Below are 7,697 nucleotides of genomic sequence, written 5' to 3' on the forward strand. Positions count from 1 at the left end.
ATAAAGCACAACCACTATCTGTATGCCCTTAAGACTTGCCTAGCCCCATACAATGGGCTTTGCTAGTCTTAATCCGGGGCCTTCTCCTCTTCTATCACCGTCCTTCTTTCTTTGAGTCGATGACGCGTCCTATGTCATCCACACGGTGTCTTCCATCGTGCTCCTGTGCATCGCACTTCTTTCTGCCCGTTGCAGTACTTTGCTTTGTGCTCGGCAGAGAAGTGTTCCTGCACAGAAGCGTGATGAGGGAGGTTGTGTGGATGATGTAGAACACATCATCCACGGGAAGGACTGTGCTGGATGAAGACCAGCGCCAAACATAACACCGGACCGCCCCGTAGGTGAGTATAAGAAGTTATTTACATTATGCACATTGGCTTAGGGACATACCGTATATACTCGAGTAAAATCTCGGCTTATACGCGAGTATATACGGTATAGCACTGTAGAAGGGTGTGTATAAGGGCATATAGGTTCTGGTGGTACTATATATGGGGAAAACCTGGTGACAGGTTCCCTTTAAGAAACCTATGGAACTAGGTAAAAAATAGCATTTTTTGGATGGTGAAAAACTTGTAATTTAAATATTGATGAAGGCTGAGCTGCAGGTGGTCTGTGTCTCTTCATAAGTTTAAGGCCGGGGTCACACTAGCGTAGAATACGGACGAGCGCTATGTGAGAAAACATCGCATGGCACTCGGACCAGTGTTAATCTATGGGGCAGATCACATCTGTGATTATTTTTTCATGCCGAATCGGCATACGAGAACAATCGCAGCATATATACCTGACAGGGGCCCATACATTCTGATATCACTAATATATACCTGACAGGGGCCCATACATTCTGATATCATCAGTAATATATACCTGACAGGGGCCCATACATTCTGATATCATCACTAATATATACCTGACAGGAGCCCGTACATTCTGATATCATCACTAATATATACCTGACAGGAGCCCATACATTCTGATATCAATAATAATATATACCTGACAGGGGCCCATACAGTCTATATCTATAGTAATATATACCTGACAGGGGCCCATACATTCTGATATCATCAGTAATATATACCTGACAGGGGCCCATACATTCTGATATTATCACTAATATACACCTGACAGGAGCCCGTACAGTCTATATCTACAGTAATATATACCTGACAGGGGCCCATACATTCTGATATTATCACTAATATACACCTGACAGGGGCCCATACATTCTGATATCAATAATAATATATACCTGACAGGGGCCCATACATTCTGATATCAATAATAATATATACCTGACAGGGGCCCATACAGTCTATATCTATAGTAATATATACCTGACAGGGGCCCATACATTCTGATATCATCAGTAATATATACCTGACGGGCCCATACATTCTGATATTATCACTAATATACACCTGACAGGAGCCCGTACAGTCTATATCTACAGTAATATATACCTGACAGGGGCCCATACATTCTGATATTATCACTAATATACACCTGACAGGGGCCCGTACATTCTGATATTATCACTAATATACACCTGACAGGGGCCCATACATTCTGATATCAATAATATATACCTGATAGGGGCCCATACATTCTGATATCAGTAATATATACCTGACAGGGGCCCATACATTCTGATATCAGTAATATATACCTGACAGGGGCCCATACATTCTGATATCATCAGTAATATATACCTGACAGGGGCCCATACATTCTGATATCATCAGTAATATATACCTGACAGGGGCCCATACATTCTGATATCATCACTAATATATACCTGACAGGGGCCCATACATTCTGATACCATCATTAATATATACCTGACAGGGGCCCGTACAGTCTATATCTACAGTAATATATACCTGACAGGGGCCCATACATTCTGATATCATCATTAATATATACCTGACAGGGGCCCATACAGTCTATATCTACAATAATATATACCTGACAGGAGCCCGTACAGTCTATATCTACAATAATATATACCTGACAGGAGCCCGTACAGTCCATATCTACAATAATATATACCTGACAGGGGCCCATACATTCTGATATCATCACTAATATATACCTGACAGGGGCCCATACATTCTGATATCAGTAATATATACCTGACAGGGGCCCATACATTCTGATATCAGTAATATATACCTGACAGGGGCCCATACATTCTGATATCATCAGTAATATATACCTGACAGGGGCCCATACATTCTGATATCATCAGTAATATATACCTGACAGGGGCCCATACATTCTGATATCATCACTAATATATACCTGACAGGAGCCCGTACAGTCTATATCTACAATAATATATACCTGACAGGAGCCCGTACAGTCTATATCTACAATAATATATACCTGACAGGGGCCCATACATTCTGATACCATCATTAATATATACCTGACAGGGGCCCATACATTCTGATACCATCATTAATATATACCTGACAGGGGCCCGTACAGTCTATATCTACAGTAATATATACCTGACAGGAGCCCGTACAGTCTATATCTACAATAATATATACCTGACAGGAGCCCGTACAGTCTATTTCTACAATAATATATACCTGACAGGAGCCCGTACAGTCTATATCTACAATAATATATACCTGACAGGAGCCCGTACAGTCTATATCTACAATAATATATACGGTACCTGACAGGAGCCCCTACAGTCTATCTACAATAATATACACCTGACAGGAGCCCGTACAGTCTATAGCTACAATAATATATACCTGACAGGAGCCCGTACAGTCTGTATCTACCATACTATATACCTGACAGGAGCTAGTACAGTCTATATCTACAATAATATATACCTGACAGGAGCCCGTACAGTCTATATCTACAATAATATATACCTGACAGGAGCCCGTACAGTCTGTATCTACCATACTATATACCTGACAGGAGCCCGTACAGTCTATACCATACTACAGTTAGGTCCATATATATTTGGACAGAGACAACATTTTTCTAATTTTGGTTATAGACATTACCACAATGAATTTTAAACAAAACCATTCAGATGCAGTTGAAGTTCAGACTTTCAGCTTTCATTTGAGGGTATCCACATTAAAATTGGATGAAGGGTTTAGGAGTTTCAGCTCCTTAACATGTGCCACCCCTGTTTTTAAAGGGACCTAAAGTAATTGGACAGATTCAATAATTTTAAATAATATGTTCATTTTTAGTACTTGGTTGAAAACCCTTTGTTGGCAATGACTGCCTGAAGTCTTGAACTCATGGACATCACCAGATGCTCGGCCAGGCCTTCACTGCTGTGGTTTTCAGTTGCTGTTTGTTTGTGGGCCTTTCTGTCTGAAGTTTAGTCTTTAACAAGTGAAATGCTGCTCAATTGGGTTGAGATCAGGTGACTGACTTGGCCATTCAATAATATTCCACTTCTTTGCTTTAATAAACTCCTGGATTGCTTTTGCTTTATGTTTTGGATCACTGTCCATCTGTAGTATGAAATGACGACCAATCAGTTTGGCTGCATGTGGCTGGATCTGAGCACACAGTATGTTTCTGAATACCTCAGAATTCATCCGGCTGCTTCTGTCCTGTGTCACATCATCAATAAACACTAGTGACCCAGTGCCACTGGCAGCCACGCATGCCCAAGCCATCACACTGCCTCCACCGGGTGTTACAGATGATGGGGTATGCTATGGATCATGAGCTGTACCACGCCATCGCCATACTTTTCTCTTTCCATCATTCTGGTAGAGGTTGATCTTGGTTTCATCAGGCCAAAAAATGTTCTTCCAGAACTGCGCAGGCTTTTTTAGATGTTTTTTTAGCAAAGTCCAGTCTAGCCTTTTTCTTCTTGATGCTTATGAGTGGCTTGCACCGTGCAGTGAACCCTCTGTATTTACTTTCATGCAGTCTTCTCTTTATGGTAGATTTGGATATTGATATGCCGACCTCTTGGAGAGTGTTGGTCACTTGGTCGGCTGTTGTGAAGGGGTTTCTCTTCACCATGGAGATTATTCTGCGATCATCCACCATTGTTGTCTGCCGTGGGCGCCCAGGTCTTTTTGCATTGATGAGTTCACCAGTGCTTTCTTTCTTTCTCAGGATGTACCAAATTGTAGATTTTGCCACTCCTAATATTGTAGCAATTTCTCGGATGGTTTTTTTCTGTTTTCGCAGCTTAAGGATGGCTTGTTTCACCTGCATGGAGAGCTCCTTTGACCGCATGTTTACTTCACAGCAAAACCTTCCAAAGGCAAGCAGCACACCTCAAATCAACTCCAGGCCTTTTATCTGCTTAATTGAGAATGACATAACGAAGGGATGGCCCACACCTGTCCATGAAATAGCCTTGGAGTCAATTGTCCAATTACTTTTGGTCCCTTTAAAAACAGGGTGGCACATGTTAAGGAGCTGAAACTCCTAAACCCTTCATCCAATTTTAATGTGGATACCCTTAAATGAAAGCTAAAAGTCTCAACTTCAACTGCATCTAAATTGTTTTGTTTAAAATTCATTATGGTAATGTCTATAACCAAAATTAAAAAAATGTTGTCTCTGTCCAAATATATATGGACCTAACTGTATATACCTGACAGGAGCCCATACAGTCTATATCTACAATACTATATACCTGACAGGAGCCCGTCTTGTCTATATCTACAATAATATATACCTGACAGGAGCCCATACAGTCTGTATCTACAATAATATATACCTGACAGGAGCCCGTACAGTCTATATCTACCATACTATATACCTGACAGGAGCCCGTACAGTCTATATCTACCATACTATATACACCTGACAGGAGCCCATACAGTCTAGTGTCTTCACCAGTGAGCTGACTAGACTGTATGGGCTGCAGTCAGGACCTGGCAGGAGCCCATATATTCTGCTGGTTTTAATAATTTATACCTTGAAGGAGCACATACAGTCTAGTGTCATGTATGGGCTGCAGTCAGGGCCAGGCAGCCGCCCATAAAGTCTGCTATCTTCAAGAATATATACCTGACTGCAGCCCATACACTCTAGCATCTTCAGTAGTGAGCCTGCTACACTGTATGGGCTGCAGTCAGGTGACCTGGAAGGAGCCCATACACTCTAGCATCTTCAGTACTGAGCCGGCTAGACTGTATGGGCTGCAGTCAGGAAACTAGGAAGGAGCCCATACACTCTAGCATCTTCACCAGTGAGCCGGCTAGAGTGTATGGGCTGCAGTCAGGACCTGGAAGGAGCCCATACACTCTAGGCTCAACCATACCCTCATAGTCTATAACGCATCAGGCAGACTGTAGGGACGTGAATACACCGTCCACGTAACGCATGAAGTGGTGGAGGGGACGGGGCTTATGTTTCACGCAATGTACTGCAAAAGGGAAAAAACTAATGGCGATGAAATGGTGGAAAAATAAAATTCATTGTTTCTCGCTTTTACTCATTCATTCCATGGTAAAAATGAGTGAAGACTGTCCTCATCCCTACTGTCTCCATCCCCTGTGTCCTCATCCCATCCCCATCCCTACTTCTTATCCCTGATGTCCCCATCCCTTGTGTCCTCATCCCGTCCCCATCCCTGCTGTCTTCATCCCTGATGTCCCCATCCCTTGTGTCCTCATCCCGTCCCCATCCCTGCTGTCTTCATCCCTGATGTCCCCATCCCTTGTGTTCTTAGTCCTGGTGTCCACATCCCTGGTATCCCCAACCCTTGTGTCCTCATCCCTGCTGTCCCCATCCCTGCTGTCCCCATCCCTACTGTCTTCATCCCTGATGTCCCCATCCCTTGTGTTCTCAGTCCTGGTGTCCTCATCCCTGATGTCCCCAACCCTTGTGTCCTTAACCCTTCTGTTCCCATCCCTTGTGCCCTCATTCCTATTGTCCTCATCCCTGCTGTCCCCATCCCTTGTGTCCTCACCCCTGCTGTCCCCATCCCTTGTATCCTCATCCCTGCTGTCCCCATCCCTTGTGTCCTCATCACTGCTGTCTCCATCCCTTGTGTCCTCATCCCTGGTGTCCCCATCCCTTGTGTCCTCATTCCTAGTGTCCTCATCCCTGCTGTCTCCATCCCTTGTGTCCTCATCCCGTCCCCATCCCTACTCCTTATCCCTGATGTCCCCATCCCTTGTGTTCTCAGTCCTGCTGTCGCCATCCCTTGTGTCCTCATCCCTGCTGTCCCCATCCCTTGTATCCTCATCCCTGCTGTCCCCATCCCTTGTGTCCTCATCACTGCTGTCTCCATCCCTTGTGTCCTCATCCCTACTGTCCCCATCCCTGGTGTCCTCATCCCTGCTGTCCCCATCACTTGTGTCCTCATCCCTGCTGTCTCCATCCCTTGTGTCCTCATCCCTGCTGTCCCCATCCCTACTCCTTATTCCTGATGTCCCTATCCCTTGTGTTCTTAGTCCTGGTGTCCTCATCCCTGGTGTCCCCAACCCTTGTGTCCTCATCCCTGCTGTCTCCATCCCTTGTGTCCTCATCCCTGCTGTCCCCATCCCTACTCCTTATTCCTGATGTCCCTATCCCTTGTGTTCTTAGTCCTGGTGTCCACATCCCTGGTATCCCCAACCCTTGTGTCCTCATCCCTGCTGTCCCCATCCCTGCTGTCCCCATCCCTACTGTCTTCATCCCTGGTGTTCTCAGTCCTGCTGTCCCCATCCCTTGTGTCCTCATCCCTGCTGTCCCCATCCCTTGTGTCCTCATTCCTGCTGTCCCCATCCCTTGTGTCCTCATCCCTACTGTCCCCATCCCTTGTGTCCTCATCCCTGCTATCCTCATCCCTGGTGTCCTCATCCCTACTGTCCCCATCCCTGGTGTCCTCATCCCTGCTGTCCCCATCCCTTGTGTCCTCATCTCTGCTGTCTCCATCCCTTGTGTCCTCATCCCTGCTGTCCCCATCCCTACTGTCTTCATCCCTGATGTCCCCATCCCTTGTGTTCTCAGTCCTGGTGTCCTCATCCCTGATGTCCCCAACCCTTGTGTCCTTAACCCTTCTGTTCCCATCCCTTGTGCCCTCATTCCTATTGTCCTCATCCCTGCTGTCCCCATCCCTTGTGTCCTCACCCCTGCTGTCCCCATCCCTTGTATCCTCATCCCTGCTGTCCCCATCCCTTGTGTCCTCATCACTGCTGTCTCCATCCCTTGTGTCCTCATCCCTGCTGTCCCCATCCCTTGTGTCCTCATTCCTAGTGTCCTCATCCCTGCTGTCTCCATCCCTTGTGTCCTCATCCCGTCCCCATCCCTACTCCTTATCCCTGATGTCCCCATCCCTTGTGTTCTCAGTCCTGCTGTCCCCATCCCTTGTGTCCTCATCCCTGCTGTCCCCATCCCTTGTATCCTCATCCCTGCTGTCCCCATCCCTTGTGTCCTCATCACTGCTATCTCCATCCCTTGTGTCCTCATCCCTACTGTCCCCATCCCTGGTGTCCTCATCCCTGCTGTCCCCATCACTTGTGTCCTCATCCCTGCTGTCTCCATCCCTTGTGTCCTCATCCCTGCTGTCCCCATCCCTACTCCTTATTCCTGATGTCCCTATCCCTTGTGTTCTTAGTCCTGGTGTCCTCATCCCTGGTGTCCCCAACCCTTGTATCCTCATCCCTGCTGTCCCCATCCCTTGTGTCCTCATTCCTGCTGTCCCCATCCCTTGTGTCCTCATCCCTGCTGTTCCCATCCCTTGTGTCCTC

Source organism: Ranitomeya imitator, chromosome 2 (assembly GCF_032444005.1).
Source record: "Ranitomeya imitator isolate aRanImi1 chromosome 2, aRanImi1.pri, whole genome shotgun sequence".
NCBI classification, from domain to species: Eukaryota; Metazoa; Chordata; class Amphibia; order Anura; family Dendrobatidae; genus Ranitomeya; species Ranitomeya imitator.